This window comes from Podarcis erhardii (assembly GCF_964252035.2).
Source record: "Podarcis erhardii genome assembly, chromosome: 4".
In the NCBI taxonomy this organism is placed as follows: domain Eukaryota; kingdom Metazoa; phylum Chordata; class Lepidosauria; order Squamata; family Lacertidae; genus Podarcis; species Podarcis erhardii.
Window position 1 is genome coordinate 51,164,670 of NC_138508.1, and position 18,098 is coordinate 51,182,767.

General features: G+C 39.9%; 1 long non-coding RNA gene across 1 annotated transcript in view; it reads right to left on the reverse strand.

Annotated features, from left to right (window-relative positions):
* The window catches only part of LOC309340671, a 76,058-nt gene that overhangs the window by 32,437 nt on the left and 25,523 nt on the right, over nucleotides 1–18,098 (reverse strand). The gene's annotated exons all lie outside the window — the stretch shown is intronic.

Sequence of the window (18,098 nt, forward strand, 5' to 3'; positions counted from 1 at the left end):
AGTACACAAGGAAGTTAAAGGAGTCTCAGACCCTCTGTCTATATTCTTTGAAAATTCTTGGAGAACAGGTGAGGTCCCTGCAGACTGCAGGCAGGTAAATGTAGTCCCCATCTTCAAAAAGGGGCAGGGGAAGAAGACCCGGGTAACTACCAACCAGTAAGCTGGACATCAATACCAGGAAACATCCTAGAACAGATAATTAAACTGGCATTTTATTCTGCCTTGGTCAGGACACTGTGTCCAATTCTGGGCATCACAGAACAAAAGAAGGATATTGAGAAGCAAACCATATGAGGAATGGTTGAAGGAGCTGGGCATGTTTAGGTTGGAAAATAGGAGACTGAGAGGAGATATGCTAGCCATCTTCAAATATCTAAAGGGCTGTCACATGGAAGATGGAACAGGCTTGTTTTCTCCTGCTCTGAAGGGTAGAACCCAAACCAATTGATTCAAGTTACAAGAAAGGAGATTCTGACTAAACATCAGGAAGAACCTTATGACGTTAAGAGCTGTTCAACAGTGGAATGGATTCCCTCATGAGGTTGTGGACTCTCCTTCACTGGAGGTTTTTAAGCAGAGGTTGGATGACCAACTTTCATGGATGCTAATGTTGAGATTCCTGCATTGCAGGGGGTTGGACTAGATGACCCTCATGGTCCCTTCCAACTCTATAGTTCTATGATTCTATAAGGTTGATATCTCTAGCTATACAAAGTCCAGTGGGTCACACTTTGATGCATACAAAGCCTACAACACTTCAAATATTCACAGTTTCTGGAGAGACTCCATATTACTTCCCACTCATCTTCATCTGAGTGAAATAACATAGAAGCATCACTGTGTTTCTTCACAGCATACCTTCATTTTGTCCAGGTCCTTATAAGGACAGCTCCCCCCCCCCCATCAATGGGCTGTTTCAAACATTATGGATCAAATCTGAGTGCTTTCAGAATCACTTCTATATGCCAGTACTTTGTACAGAGGTCGTAGCTTTTTCCTGTCTATGCAATAGTCCTGAATCCAAGTTCAAGTCTACATCATATGTATCACATCGGCCACAATTAAACAATTCTCAATGCTGTGTTTTGTACATGGCTAAAATGTTCAACTCCAAGTCAGTGTTACTGAAAAAGACTGATGATTAATGTGAGTTACTTGGCTAAATTTCCTATGGGTATGGTGCAGCACATTAGTATTTTTGGAGATGGCACACTGTACTATAAGGATGACTCTGGTTACCTCATTACTGCAGCAGCAACCTTCTTAAATAAAGGAGAATGTTTTCTGTACATGACATTTCAGAGAAGACTGAGTAATTTGTAGACATTAATAGACTGGGACTGACTTACTACTCTGACTTGCAAAGCAGAGCATTGTGGGGATTTTCATAGGTCTACTTTATAATCCCCTTAAAATGGAAGCCCATGCATGACTAGACAATTAATTCTCAGAGAACTCGAGACACATTCCCCTCATGCTCTGATTATGAAAACTGAGCAGTTGACAGTAAGTGAGCCAAAAAGACCCCACATGATTGGTCACAAGGAAAGCTACTTAGGCCGACAGAATGAGCACGAGTCGGAGAAAGCTCAGCACCTCTGTGCTAAACAGATTTATCCAAGGGGGAAAGAGGAGACAGCACAGTTGAAAGATTACAAAAATGGAAAACTTCATGGTACTGTGCTAGAAGTGGCATTGGTGAAGTCTATTTTAATCCAAATGTCCAAATTGTACTAAAGAAAATGTAACATGGCAAGAACTGGTTTCACACTTCAAAATTCAAATAATACCATTTAACTCATGTTTACAATTCCATTATATAATTCTATAAGCAGTCTATATTCATAAACATTGCATACATTTGCAGAATCACACTGAATCACAATGAATCACACTGAAGTGAGGCAGCAGTATGCCCCCTTTTTTCTTTTTGAAATTATGTATAATTTATGGCTTTTAACTTCATTGTTCACCTTGTCTTTTTTACTAAATGCTGAAGAAAGTAATAAATTCATACCATAGTTTCAAAACCTCTACCTAATGCTGGAGGTCATTTGGATATGAGACTGCCAACATTGTCCAGAAAGACAGATTCTTTGTTGTCCCAATGTCAATTAAAGTGAAATTTATCAATTAGTCTGTGTAGTACATGGGTCCATACTAATTCAACATGTAAAGGAATACCAACCTTCCAATACGTGCTGTGAAAAATTCTGCATGGAATTAATTCACTAATAATTTTTTACGTTGTATTTTTACTACATTATATATCTTGGCTAAGACGGCTTTAACCTTCCAAACTTCATCAGTGAATATAAATACATTTGCTTCCATTAATATAAAAATGTAATAATTAGTTCGCCACTGTCATGGAAGCAATAGAGGTTCACCTTGAATTAAGGAACTTGATTAGTTGGCTCAGAATGCCCCATAGTATGTAAGCCAGATAAGTCACTAAGAATGCTCTTGTGCCATATTGAATGTTCTAAGACAATGTCACTTTAAGAGTTTTAAAAGTAGGTTAACTTCATTGTTTTGTGATGACCACAGGACAGACCTGTGGCACACAGAATAATATTTCAGCAAGCATTCTACCTGTGGACACTGAGACATTAGCGGTGTGCATTGGCTCTCTGTGTACCCCCCAAAGAAGCTGAATTGGAATGATTTGGGGTAATATTTCACAGCACCAAGTTGGATTGCACTGTTAACAGGGCATGCTGTAGCAGAGCAAGGGATGTCCAGTCGTCCAAGCAACTTGGTTGCCTTGGTTTTCCTATAAAGGCAAATGCATAGCTGCCCCCTCCACTTGATTTAGTGAGAAACAAAACCAAGCTGACTGGGGAAACATCCAGAGTTCAAGAAGGGAGGTGGCACAGAAGAGACAGCAAGGGTGTAGAGTAAGGTTACCAGATTTTTTTTTCAAAGAATCCGAGGGCACGTTGTTGTTTTTTTTAAAAAAAGAGGGGGGAGTTATTTTTTAAAAAAGATTAAGTAATATCTTCTCTTCTGTGGTCTCCTCTGTCGCACGGCCTTCCTCTGGGCCCCAACCTGCTCTCTTGGAGTGCTAGCCGCTGTGGAGTAGGCTCAGGTTGGGCCTGGGCTTGGCCACATGTCCTTGCCCTCCTGGTGCTCTCCTACTACTCTTCCTTAGCGGCGGCGGCAGCAGCAGTGCGGCAAGTCGGGGCTTTCCACTTTTTTTCTCCTTCCTCTTTCTCTCTCCTCCTCCTCCCTGTGTTGGCTCCAGGGTTTTCCGGGGTTGACGCGCCGGGCGTCCCTGGTTCCCCCTCGGCAGTGGCGGTGGCAGTAGCAGTCTCAGCAGCCCAGAGCCAGCCTGGTAGCACAGCTGGCTCTGGCTGGATTCAGGAGCTGCTCGCTGCCATGGCATCTGCCATTTTGCGTCACCGGAAGTCCCCATATGATGTGTCTTGTGCCATTGAACCAATCATGCAACATTCATTCCCTACTAATAAATCTACAACACTTAAAATATAAATCCTGGGACATTCAATGAAATCCGGGGACATTCCGGGGATGGATTTTGTCCAGGGACAGATTTGTAAATCTGGGGACTGTCCCCAGGAAATGGGGACGTCTGGTAACCATAGAGAGGTGGTGGGGGAAGTTCTTTCATTTTGATGGACAGGTCTAGCTTTTAATCACAGTTGATTGTTTTCCCAGTACACTCCAATCACAGTGATTTGGAGGAGGAACATTGAAGTAAACATATTGGTCATCCTTTTCCTCTCAGAATTGGCTATGAAAACAGGGCACAAGTGACAGAGTTTGACTATGGAAGTGTCTTATACTGAATTAGCCACTTGATTATTTGGCTGAATGTTGTCTGTTATGACTGGCAGCAGCTCCACAAAGCTCTTTCCCAAACCAGCCACTGGAAACCTTTCTTAACTGGAGGTAGTAGAGTTTGCATCTGTGATCTCCTACATGAAAATATGTGTGTGACCACTAATCTAGGTCCCCTCCTATATTTCTCATAGCAGGACATATCTCCATAGTGACAAAGTATCTCAGTTTTTAAAGATTTGAGGAGCATGCCTAAATTGTAAGGGGGAAAGTGAACCCTAGGCCAAATTCATATATCTTCTTCTTCTTCTTGATAGTTCAGTAAAGTACTACCATATTTCATCTGTGAACTGATGATGGGCATGTTAATCTAGTTTTGAGGAACAGCAGCAAAGTGCTTCCTGGTAAGCATATACCTATATTTTTGGTCCCCAGCTGGGCTTACCTGTTGGTGGGAGAGAGAGCAACACTACAGTCTGAAACAGGAACCTATGGACCACTCACCCTCTAAACGATGTCCTATGCCCAGAGCACTTTACATTCAAGCACTGTGGGTAATGGAAATGAGAGGTGGCTTAAAACCCAGACTCCATGTGTCCTATGGACTGTAGACCTTTAGTGGGGTTTGACTGAGTCCTAAGTATTTCATTTGTGATATGTTGTGGATAGAATTAAACCATCTTTTCAAAATAGAGAATATAATGGTTTGTATTTTTCAAACTATACTTACCATGCAATCCTAACCATATCTACTCAGTTGTATGCCCTGTTGGATTTAATGGGGCTTTCTTCGAGGTAAGTGTGGTTAGGATTGCCATTTAAATTGGTAAGACTTTTTAAATAGGCTGTGCATGCAATTTTCCAAACAGTTTTACTAGGAATTACTGGGCTGTAACTTTCCTAACAGTGTTTTATTTAAAAAAGAACAAATCACAAATTGTTAAATGAAAAAATATAATCCAAAGGTAATGTTTTTAGAAGTGAAGTTATGGATATGTCCCTGTCAACCCACCCTTATTTCACAGACCCACAATTTTGAGTTGTTATGCATTACACTACAGGAACAGCACAATCAGTCTGAGACACTATAGTCTAAGACAATGTAATTCTTAAATAAGAACTATTGATCTGTGACAAACAGTCTGGGGGTCTCAGAGCAAATACTGAGACTGGTAGTATATGAAACAGCACTTAACTTATCTCAGCTTCTCTTTTTAGCCTAAACTTACTCTTGAATACTTGAGACAGTGAAGTTGTGCCTACTTCCTGAAAGCAATGTACATATTATTGAATCCAAGTGCTGCAAAACTGCAACAAAAGTGTGCAAAAATGAAATATCCTGCTGGAGAAGGCAGTAAAACACCAGAATCCATCTTCAGTTCATATAAACCTTTTAAACTGAGTAAGGTAAAGGTAAAGGGACCCCTGACCATTAGGTCCAGTCGTGGCCGACTATGGGGTTGCAGCGCTCATCTCGCTTTATTGGCCGAGGGAGCTGGTGTACAGCTTCTGGGTCATGTGGCCAGCATGACTAAGCCACTTCTGGCGAATCAGAGCAGCGCACGGAAACGCCGTTTACCTTCCCGCTGGAGCGGTACCTATTTATCTATTTGCACTTTGACATGCTTTCGAACTGCTAGGTTGGCAGGAGCAGGGTCCGAGCAACGGGAGCTCACTCCGTCGCGGGGATTCGAACTGCCGACCTTCTGATCGGCAAGTCCTAGGCTCTGTGGTTTAACCCACAGCACCACCGCGTCCCTTTTTAAACTGAGTACTGTATTATAATTTCTGCCTATTTTTAAAACAGCCCTTGACAAGTCCCCATCCAGCCTTTCTTTTCTGGTACAGGCATCTGTTGCCCTGATGGTGAAAATTGAAAGAGGGCTGTTGTTTTTTAGGTTGTCTACTATGTTTATGGTATTCCATAAGGGTGGTATGTTAATTGGCCCAAGCATCAGCTGCAAAGTAGGCATACCAGCCTGGGGACTCCACTCACCTGAGCCCCTGGAAATTGACTTTACAAACTACTGTATTGCTGAGGTTGGGCAAAGAAGTGTGTGAATGGGGGCCAGAATAAGTCCCTTCTTGGTTTCCCCAATACTTTTACTAGACCATATCTAAAGTTAATTCTCTGACTTATTCCACTCATGCCTTCTAGAAGACAATTTATGTGAAAGAGTGGGAATAAAATAGGGCTAGAGTAATATTTCCCAGAAAAGATTTTTCTGATAGATTTCTCAATTTCCGTTTTTAAAGCTCCTACATGAAAAAGGGGGATATTTGGTTGTGCTCCCACCCTATGCAAGACTGCTTTCAGCAAAATGGTTTCCTGAATTTTGCTGCTTGTTGACAGGGTAAATAGTTTCAGCCACAACTGTGGATCCATTTGTTTTTTGTTTTTTATGAGGGAAAACTTGTCTCTTTTTTATTAAAGATTTCTTGGTTTACAAAGGTATGCACAATGTCTCTTTTTTCAAGTTACATTTTCCATACGTCAGTTTCCATTTTAAAATACAATTTGATTTTCTTTTAAATGTTGTAGAAGTGAGCATATGACTTGCCCCCCCTTTTTTTTATTACTTTTACCAGTCAGTGCAAAGTTCCAGTTTCATCCAATCTGGTTTGTCAACATTCTTTTAGAACTGAAATGCAGCAAGGCACACCAGATTGGTATTGGTAATAAACAGTATCACCAAGGGCCAATCTATACAGCTTGCTGTCCAAGGTGAAGCAATAAATGTTATACCACTGCCAAGTTAAGGTATATAGTACTAACTATTCGAATTATTATGACCCCTGAAAATTACAGATATGCTTTCCCATGCCAGCATAAAATACAGTAACAACAAATTGAATAATGAACACTTTGTTGTCCTTATAGGAAACTCAAAATCTACTGCCCAAGGCAGCTGCCCAATTCTAATGGTAGTGTGACCCTGAATTAGATAATGTGAAGTTCTGAATCAAAGGTAATGTAGCTGCCACCCTGACTAGAAGAAAGACCAATGAAAGACTCTGTTCATTTTCATTACAATTGTGCTTAATTATCCAGTTTCTACTTGCATGTGTATTTTTGAAAACTTTTGATTTATTTTTTTAAAGAATAACTTAGTTTTTGTGAAATTTGTGTCATATCCATCAACTACGGGAGGAAAAGAAATGCAAAATAAGACTTTCCTTCTTCTCTTTTAATTTTCCAAGCTTCATTAAATTTGGTTTATCTATTCCATGGTAAGAAAATGCATTCCTTGAAGCAACATCTATCATCCAAAGAGTTTTTATAAACAAAATATATCCACATCTGTATTTCAGTTTCTGTCAATTTTAAATGGAGCTTTGCATAATTCATTTGAATATTTTTTTCTTAGAGGCATAATGTTTCAATACACCATTGAAGAATGCTATTTTTATTGCCATCAAAAGAAGGTATAACATGTGAAACCATAGGAAGACAGGCATGAACATTTAAATTGCTCCAGCTACTATGTCTCATTAGGAAAGTTTCCAAAGTAGATTCTTAAATTCCTCATATTTTCTGTGCAGCAGCGATAGTCAATGTGCTGTCCTCCAAATGTCATTGGACTACAACTCCCATCAGCCCCAGCTAGCATGCTCAATAGTGAAGGATTATGGGAGTTGTATTCCAACAACATCCGAAGATCACCATGTTGACTACCCCTGAATGAAATGGGACTGTTCAAAGGCAGAAGAAATAAAAATAGATTATCAGTAAGATTACTGATGGAAGTGGTGACCAAATTCTTTCCCAGTCATTGCTTCTGTGAACTGAAAAGGGAGCAAGATTTGCAGCTGTACTCTGACATCATTCCCCCACAACAAAATCTTGTATGAGGAGCTGACCTTGCACATTATTGTGTGTGGAGCCAGACACAAACTCATTGCTAAAAGTTTCTCTAAAATTCAAGGGGGTGTTTCACATGCAGGGGTAGAATGGCTACCTCTATGCCAGTCCTTTGCATAATTATCCACAAATCCTATGGGCAGGAAAGGAAAGTGGCTAGAAAGAACCCAACCTCCCACATCCCTTCAACTTTCCACACCATGGAGCAATGCTTGCATAGCATAGCAGTGTTCTATCAAGAGGGAAAGTCAGGCTTGGCAATCTGGCACTGATGGCTACCCTCAATGTAAGCCAAGGGGTTGGGTGCTGGAAAATGTATGCAGCATCCCACAAGCCATTGTACACCACTTACAGAATAGCTCATGAGGACTGGGTCTTTAGATACAGACAGATTCTAAATAAAGTAAGGCATTACTTCAGTGTCACACAATTGGTGTTTCATGTCTAATTTCCATAAGCTTTCAGGTTGATGGATCAGTCACAAGCTGCCAATTGACCCACTGAGCAGCTTTATCTCCTTGATGTCAATTGGCTTCTGCTGCAATTGAGCAATATTTGTGCAGTATCATATATCTTCATGATGATTCCCATGGAACACCTTAACTAGATTTATGGGAAAGGGCTCATTCTCAGTAAAATGACAAGGTCAGCAATGAATATATGCATGTTGTCTATATGCAGTAGAAAAGAAAAGAAAAGAAAAATCACTCCAGAAGAAGTAAATGTAGTGCTGAATCAGTTCTGAGGGTGCTGATAAAATACACTGTATGCAAAATATTTTGTTTCTAAACAAGGTAATTCCACAAATAATGTAGAGCACAAATATTTCCTTTCAAGATGCTTCTACTCAAATTTCCAATTGCATGCTCTTATGACAGTGTTCTGGTGTTGTGTATTAATTAAAACTCAACCATTCTGAAGAGCTTGGCACCATCTTAAATTGACCTGCTTTACCTAATCAAAAACCATTTTTACTTAATTTTAAAATGCTTTTTTCTAGGCTGTGGGTGGTTTTCAACTAAGTTTAATTTAGAGTCAACCTGATGAAATTAATGGACCTAACTTAGTCATGTTCATTAATTACAATGGGTTTACTCTGAGTAAAACTTTAATACCACAATGTATTCTCTACAGTGTGTGTGTGTGTGTGTAGGGGGTGCTAACTTGTGACTCTCCAGATGTTGCAGCCAATTGCTTTTAATATTAGCAAGATTTTACAGTGAGCAGGGCTCTAAGCTTGTAAACCTGAATGTGTTTAGAAGGCCTAACCTGCCCTCCTTGCTCAAGAGCAGGGCTACTGTGCACCTCCCTACTCATGCTGCCTTTCTCTGTTCATGAACAACACCTAAACAGGGCTTGAATTGATTCGGGAGGTGGGTGAATCTGACAACTTCCATTCCTCTCAGTTTAACTTTTCCAGTCTTAACTCTGGTTCACATTTTCACATCAGTTTGCATTTTTATGCCATCCTTGTGGGAATTCATCAGCATTTTAGTGCGCATTCTCCTAATATACCATTTTGCAAGCATTTTTTCATTTTAACTGCTATTCTCACAGATGTGTGCATTTTTATGAACAATTTCACACGATATCTACATTTTTCTGTAAATCATTTTGTCGGAAAAATACATTATCACATTTGTAGAAGTGCAAATTTTGAAGGATAGCTGCATTTTTGTGTATTAGGTGGGTTCATCTCTGCCCCCCAAAATCACTTCTAGTTTAATTGCTTTACATTACTCCATCATCTCCTACAATTATGCACTCAACAGTCTACTTGGTACTTGCTTTCCTGCTTTTATTTCTAATTGTCCCATTTTCCTTTGAAGTCAAATAAACAGGTTTTGCAGGATGATTTCCACCCTGTTTCAATAAAGAGTACCAGTTCTTTGTATATTAACTTTCACCTCCGAGTAAATTGGTTTATTAAAATCTTTGCTATGAATTTGTTTGCCAGCCTTTTAGTACTCTCAAAGTGAAATTATCCCACCTTCCTCCCTTGACTCTTTCCCCAACCACTCAAGTTGAGTGCACGCAAGTTTTGAGCTTCATTTCCGACTCAGGTGAAGTGTTACACATTTACAGTAATTTGCTTTGAACATTCTGCTATCTGAAGGGTCTATAGCTGCCAAGCAGCTCAGTTGGCACCTGTGATCAAGTTAAATTAGTGAATCATCTTGCAAGCAGGAAGTATGCCATCCTAACAGATGGTTACGGTGTGTAGTCACAGCCAAGTGATCATGTATGTACATCACTTGCGCATGTTAAAGACAGCAGCCTCCACAGCCAGGTTAACTGACAGTCTATCAAATGCTTTCATGCATAAGATGACAAAAACATGGCTTTCCATATGCTGCACCTTGCTATTGCTCAGCTATATCTCACTGTGTACGTTTTCATAAGTTTCTATGAAAACAGGGCACTATAATACGAAGGCATACCTGCATCACAGCATGGATCTTGGAGACAGGCACTTAAAGGCATTTTACTGAGATTTCCATTTTAAAAGAAAGTTGAGCATTGATAAGGCAAAGTATTATCCATTCAATCTCAGTTTTCAAAGCCAGACTGAGCTTTCATTCCAAAGCTTTTGCAAGATAACTGCAAAATGATGTTTAGAAACAACATTAAGCCCCCAGGAACAGCAAAGCCAGAATGACACCTTCTGTGTGGATGGCACTTTTATCCATGAAAGGCTTTTGATCCAGCAAATAGATACTTCTGGGGGAGGGGATCTGCCAACCCTCAAGAAGAATTGGGAGAAGCAGGCCAGTGAGTTACAGGAGGGGAAGTGGGCAAAAAGCCCCCTTGGCCACTAGCGGTAGTGTCCCCTGGTCCCTGGTCCTGATCACGTTCAGGAGCAAAGTTTGGATCTAAACTAATGGATCGTCTCTTGCTTTTCTCCTTGTGTGCATCTCACAATGAAGAAAGCTGAAATATACTGAGCTTGTCAACTTGTGCAGGTAAACTAAAACCAACATCAGCTACAGGACCCCTGATGGCACCTTATCCAGGAAAGGCTTTTGATCAAGCAGGTGGATCTCTCTCTCTCTCTCTCTCTCTCTCTCTCTCTCTCTGTTGTATTTCATTTAGATGTCATTTTCATCTGATCACTTGTTTAAGAAAGCATTTAAATGTGTAATGTAGCATACAGTAGAAACCATTAGCTATGTGTGCTTTAGGATTCCTCTATTCATTTTAACATGACTGTAAATACAAAAACAAATGAAATGGCATTTGACCTTGAGTATGAATAGCCTGTTCCACTTAACTGTTCATTGCTGGCCCTTGGAATGCTGATCACATACAGAAGGGATTTAGACAAAATAGATTTGACTTTTTCAGTAAATTAATTTTAAACCAGCTTAGACATTTAAATAATGGGGGAAAAAATCTAAATGAGAATTATGAAGGGAGATTTAGCTCACCCTGGTTAACAAAATCTCTCATCATGATCTTCGTTTAGCCAGTTCATTTAGAAACTCTAAAAATCCCTCATCCTCCAATGCCTTAGTAAAATAGTTGAAACAGCCAGAGGACTTTTTTTAAAAAAACCCAAAAACTGCAAATAAGCATTTTTTAGGACAATTTGTTCATTTTATCCAATAAACAGAATTATTAACAATGCAAGAACAGGAATAACCAAGTAGAATAAGCACTATAACCTAATGAATTATTTTTGCAAAATACAGAGGTTAGTTACTAAAATAAGTCCTAACAATTAAAAAAAGCACAAAGAAGTTGAAAGGTTATGCTATGCAACACTTTTTGTTTTATTTTTCCTTTTCAGAATTTGTTGTGTTATAGATGAACCCACAGCCCAACCCTAAGATTTACTGCCACAGAAATAAAGTATTGGTATGGACTGTAAAATGCATTGAGTGCTACTCAACTTACTTTTACTCAGTGTAGACCCATTTGAATTAATGAGCCAGCAGGCAGAGGACAAGGGGAAAGGTGATGGTGAGGTTGGTGTCAAACAAGAAATTGGCTCCGCTGGTGCATTTGCACAGCACAGCCCTGCCTCACCCCTTACCAATGCAACCAATTGGAGGTCAAGTGACCAGCAGTGCTATAATATTTTTAAATGGATGATCAAATCTTCTTACATGTTTCTTCCAAGCAGAAGTTTGAAAATATCGAATTTCACTGTAGACAGAACTTTGTAGCAAATGTTGGAAGCTTAGGGGCATACATCTTCTAACAAATTCCACTAGTGGTTTTTTTGGGGGGGGGGGGTAGAGGTAATTCTTTTTGTTTCCCTTGAGATTTCTTCAGTATTTTGACCAAGCAAAACCTCTATTTCAGAGAAATTCAATGGCAGTTCCTGTCTTATTTTCCCTGCTTCCTATCCTGGAAAGAAAGAAAAAATAAATCCAAGGAACTGAACATCAAATGGTGGGGAAAGCTGAAGTAAAAGATTCGATACATGACAGTTAGATATATGATAGATAGATAGATAGATAGATAGATAGATAGATAGATAGATGATAGATAGATAGATGATAGATAGATAGATAGATAGATAGATAGATAGACAGATGATCGATAGGTAATAGATAGACCGACAGAAAGACGTCCCTACATACCAGTGCCCTGTGTGCTTTTAACAGAGAAGTCTTTTTTAAGCAAATGCAAGATGCACCACCTTAGTGGGAGTGCTACTTCATCCTTGCATCTCTGGAGAACTTCATTATGTGTGCACCATGGGAAGACTAGCTTTTGCTTCCAATTTATTCTAGGAAGTAGCAACATCCGGCATGAAAGAGTAAAGAGCAGATTACCCTGTAGTTCATCTGTATTTGTTTCCTATATCCTATTGTTTTCCATCTGTTAAAAACTCAATAGACATCAGCCCTCTGGAATTAGATAATAACCTCGCTAAGCGGCAGCATAATGGGTTAATCAGTCAAGCAACGAGAAGTTTGTACTTTGAAAAGTCATAAAGCAATACTCCAAAGAGAAGCACAGCTGAGCGAGTCATTAAACTTAATGCAGATGTGTCGATGAAAAGTACAAGACAAAGGTACAACAGTTCATTAAGTTCTCTGCAAAACAAAAGTTGTTGTACTTAAAAAAATCTACAGGCTATGAAGGCATATATTTGCACACGTTTGACTAAGGTCATAGGCACAAACTGATTCAAGCTAGTGGCAGCATCAGATTTCAAAGCAGGGGCTTGGAATGAGCATGCACATCTTCCGCCTTTCCAAGTCTTCAGACTGGAGCCAAACAATCTAAGTGCCATGTCCAGCTGCAATGGAGTCACCTAGCAATGTCCACCCACCCTACTACTGCGCAAACATTTCTAATCAAACCTTACAATGCATTGACTTTATAGAGGGATCATGCAACCCTACAAGGTTGTTTCAGCAGCGTCCCATTACCAGAATCCCCAGGGAATAGTCTTACTTAATAGACATTAGGATACATTTCTAGGTTCCTAGGGCACTGTCAAAAGCATGTACATCAACATTTCAAGTGCCATGAGGCAAGGGAAACATAGTTCCCAGGACTCCTGTGATCCCTAATGAGAATATAGGATTTTTTAATATATATAATATTTTTTATTAAGTTTTCCATTTTAACAATCCAATCAGATCACATTAAATATTCCAAATTATACAAATACATATAATAAAGTCCAAATATTTTGCCAGATTATTTTTTTTTTTGTTGGGGCTTCCCATGCTTCAACTTCAGTGGGGTCCAATCATCTTACTGCCTTGAGTTTCCAATAGTTCTTTGTTTAAATCCTCCTGTTGTTATCCTTCCTTCTTTCATGGCCTCTGAGTCGTTTCCACAGGCGAGTTGAAGTGAACGATAATATACTTCTGTGTGAACTTTGTATGATTCTCCTTTTTTTTTGCAGTATGTCCTCACACGCTGATGTTTACACTAAATCAATCTAAAAGTCCTTCTCTGGTGGCAGACGCCATCTTCTCTTAGTTCTGATGAAATAAAATCTATGCGTTTGCTCGTTAATTTTATCAGACAGGTTGCATCAAACATTAGTCTTTCCAGGGGAGGTTTGCCAAATCGGACTTAAAGTACAGATATAATAACAAATTAAGAGCTCGCCTCCCCCTATGACTATTTATCTCTGCAACTCAGTCTATCCCATAATGGCGGATCCCAACTAAATAGTGGGAGAGTCTTTTTTTCTGAGGATATCGGATTCTGTGGAAACCTCAGTGTCCACATTTCTTGGAAAATATCTTGCTATGCCAACCACTTCTCAGTAGAAAAGTTACGTTACGTAATATACTTGAACACTGAATGTGTAAGCTTATGTCTAATGTCTAACTCATTTAGCTTATGTCTAATGTCTAACTCATTTCACAGGGATCTTGATGTTCAAGCTGCTTCCAGAGCAGTGATCTAAGGCATAATTGAGGTCCGATTCTAAAGTTTCTCCATTCCAATGGTTTTAAATTGTCATTGTTTCAGAGAAAGTTAGGAATTAAGATACTTATTTATCTCAGTGTGTGTGTGTGTGTGTGTGTGTGTAAGCTAATAGATGCAAACTATCATATATATCAAGAAGGTTTTGACTCCCAAGTGTAGAGATGGGGCTTATAGCTTGAGTTTGAATGAACAAGAACTTTATTGAAATTGAACATAGATTAAAGTGTTTTCCTTCTTCTGCAGCATTTTTGGGGAGAATCAAGCCCCCCTGGCTCAGGGTTAGTAGTTCACCTTTGTCCTATACATGCCCCTTCAAAGCCCTCACCACCACCACCACGAGTCTCACAGCTTTGCATGAATGAGCCAGGAAGGCCACAAGTTGGATTCATGCCCTTCTCATCTCATAACCTTGATGGGGCAGATCTGAAGAAGTTTTCCTTCACCTTAACACTTGCTTAAGGGTGCTTACCTGAGGATTCTCTTCATTTCTGTTGGACATATACTGCATCAGCCAGCCTATACAGCTGTGACAACCAATCTTCAACCAGGAGGACCAGCAGGTCATTGTAGCATAAATGAAACCTCCTTCACCAGCAGCCACAAAACCGTACTTGGTCTGTCAGTAAAAACAACAACAGCTATGTGGCACCATTAGCCAGAAACCAGTTTAACTCACATTGTATTCTGGGTGGGGAAGTGGCTGCCAAGCTGAATGCAGAAGAAAAAGTCTTGGAATATAATTGTATATTGTCTTACTCTGACTTTTCTTTAACTGGCTCACCAATTTACTCAGCTAGCCATTCTTTTTCCTCACCAGGGGACTAAGTGCAAAGATGCCTTTGTTTTGTTTTGCTGATTGGTTTTTACAAATGATGCCTCACATTTCTGCCTAATGTCTCCTAACTTGTGAAGACTTGGCTTAGTTAAATCTTAATTGAAAGATGCACAGTTGCCACATACATTTTTAATAATACTCTTTTCATAAGTCTGGAATTATGATACATCATACAAAATAATACATTCTGATTGCTATTTGTTGTTGAGCAGAGTTATTTGGCCTTCAAAATAGCAAGAACAGCCTGCCCTTCTTCAAGTTGACACACACACAAAGCTAGAGCTCCAGTTCCTCTTTTCTTCCTCTTTTACCTTTCCCATATCTTCTAATTTGTTGAGGGAAATGGTCTGACACACCCACTTCTTATGAATGCTTTTACATAGTCACTCTCTGTTATAAAATTATTGACTAAAACATATCCACTCCAGTTCTTTTCTAACGTTTTAGTAAGTAGTCCCAGATTTCTTTTGTCTGTTCCCTTAATAATGTATTCTGAAAGGAATGGAAAGAACATGAAGGAAGTGACTTGATCAACAAAAAGAAAGACAAACTGTTCTAGGTGCAGGAAACCACACAACGCATGAACACTCAAGGATGTAAGTGGGAGAGGGTAGCAGCACTGAATTATAGTAAATTGACTTGTTTAGAGCAATAGAATAAAGGAATGATGGGGCTCACAAACCAGAGTATTCCTCTAGGCTGGCTCACATCCAATATAATTTTATTTTTCTGAATAGCAGCTGTCTTTCCTGTGAGTCACACACTGGGTTAAAAAATTAATGTTGTGGCAAATGAGGCTCCCTATGTTAGGGATACTATTTGTGGTGGAACCTTCTAACTTCAAAGCTCTAAGAATCAAGGATGGCCCTACCATAAGACAGAGGAGGCAGGCACCTCAGGCAGCAAATGCTGAGGGGTGAGGAAGAGAGCTGTGTGTGCCACATGGCCTGGCCTGTACCCTTTGTGCTAGATCCCTTAGGTGGATTTGAGGATACTGTTCCCATAGCCAGTGTAAAAAAGGGTTCAATTGCCAGATTGGTTATTTTCTGAAGATTAGGGTTGCCATATTTTGCAGAGCAAAAAAGAGGATGCTATGATGGCACATTGACTCAATATCTTGTTCTTTGTCTCAGGCAGCAAAATGTCTTGGGCTGGTCCTGCTTAGAATCATAGAGAATGAATAAGACACTGATGGGCTTACCCAATGGAAAAGAAAGTTGAGTCTACTCAATGAATCCTGGGTTAACTAAGAAGACCACTGGGAGAGAAAACAGCACGTAGAAGAGTCTGAGTGTTGACCAGAGCATGGATAAGGACTTGAGAGATAAATGGGATCCTCCTTATTGAGGGTCCTGGTTGCATGTGGGCCCCTAGGACACCCCTGCAGGGTTAATTATTTAGGTCTATAAAAGCGGCAGCATGACATAATTTGGGGCACTTGCTTCTCACTGCTGGGCTCTCGCCCTCCCTCCTTAATGTTAGGTGTTGCTGCTTTGGTCTTGCTTTGGATTGGGTCACCTGTTTTGGAACAGGGGCTGGGTAGGAATTTTCTCATTTGGCAGATTGGCTATAGCCACTTGGTTTTCGCCTACCCCCTCAGCAATCGTCACAACTTTGTAAGGTATGGTGGCTAGGCATTGGCTTACTGAAATGTGGGGGAGGGGAGGTGTGGTCATCACCTGCCCCTCCAGGAATAGGGTATTCCGGTAAAGCAATCTAGGGGTCCTGGATCTCGTCCGAAGTCCACTTGAGGGGTTAGGACCATGCCAGGACCACAGGAACCCCGGGGTGAGCTTCAGTTGGTCTTCATCGATGTTGCTCCCTCGTTTGGTGTTTACCCTTTCAGACTACCAGTCAGAGAGGCGGGGAGTCAGTTATAGTCTGTTGCCAATGCCTAAGCCAATATCGCTCACTTTGCTGTAATCAATAAAGTTGTGGCCTAAAATTTTGCCCAATAACTTAAACTAAAATATGTATCCGTGTGAAGTTATTTACAGGGGAGGGTCTTGGAGGCCTCAAAACGCAAAAAGCCACAAGCAAAAGAATGGAAGAAGAAAGCAACCCTTCTAGTGGTAACACTATGATGGAGCAGAACTGGAAGATTATTGTAGGTATTCTGAGACACTAAGGTTGATCAGCCTGTATGCACATTCCTTTCTATCACTATTGAAAGAGAGTGGATGCTTTTTTATGTTTATTATGCAGTGATTTATTCTGGGTCTTTGAATCAGTCCTAGGAAAAATATGGTAAAGAAGGTTAAGGTTTCTGCCAATGCTGTGTCTTTGAACATAGGTTGATGAGGGTTGCAGTCCTAAGCCTCAGTGAATCCCATAGTCGTTAAAAATGAGTACATATGGTAAAAATTTTGCTGATTACTTAGAGTAAGAATGTTTAGACTTGCATTGCAATTCTTGTTAGTGTTGGTGTTGTTTGTTTTGGCTTGAGGCGGTAAGATGTGAGTGTACCAGGATTCAAACACACACACATCTATGTGCCTCTTTATAGAAACATGCTTCAAAAAATAAACAGTTCTGTTTCCTCCATGTTAGATTTCAAGTGATGGACTAAAATCATGCAAATGTAGTGGTAGAAATTTGTACATATATACTTACAATGACTTTTTAAAAATCCAAGTTTTCACATGTCACCTTGCTTCTGATATTCTGCAAGTATGGCATATCCTGGAATGCCTTCTCCTTAAAGGGCACATGTAGGATTCATTTTCCCATGTAATCTGAGCTAATACATTCTCCAACATATTTACACCATTTTTGTCAATATGTGAATAATATTTCTGTGTTTATTTAGTTATAATGCAATTAGCTGATAAAGGCTTATTACCTACTAAGACCATGTTTATCGCACTAGTCCTGAAAGTCATTCAGCTCAGCTTTCTGTTTATAGTAAATAAAACTGGCTTTAGCCACACAGGAAATCACTGCCATCTTCTCTAAATGACATTTGAATGCTAACTGTGATCCTCACTGGCAAACTTTCTCCTACCCTACTGCTGAGAATACAAACCAGACAGAGTTAGAAATTATGCATGTGGACTTTGAAGAAATTCAATGAGCCTGTCTCTCTTGAAAGACTTATAGATTGATGGCAGATGGCACTTTACTGTCCTGCAGCAGGCAAGTAACATGCAACAATACATAAAATAATCATATATGATAAACAATTTTCCC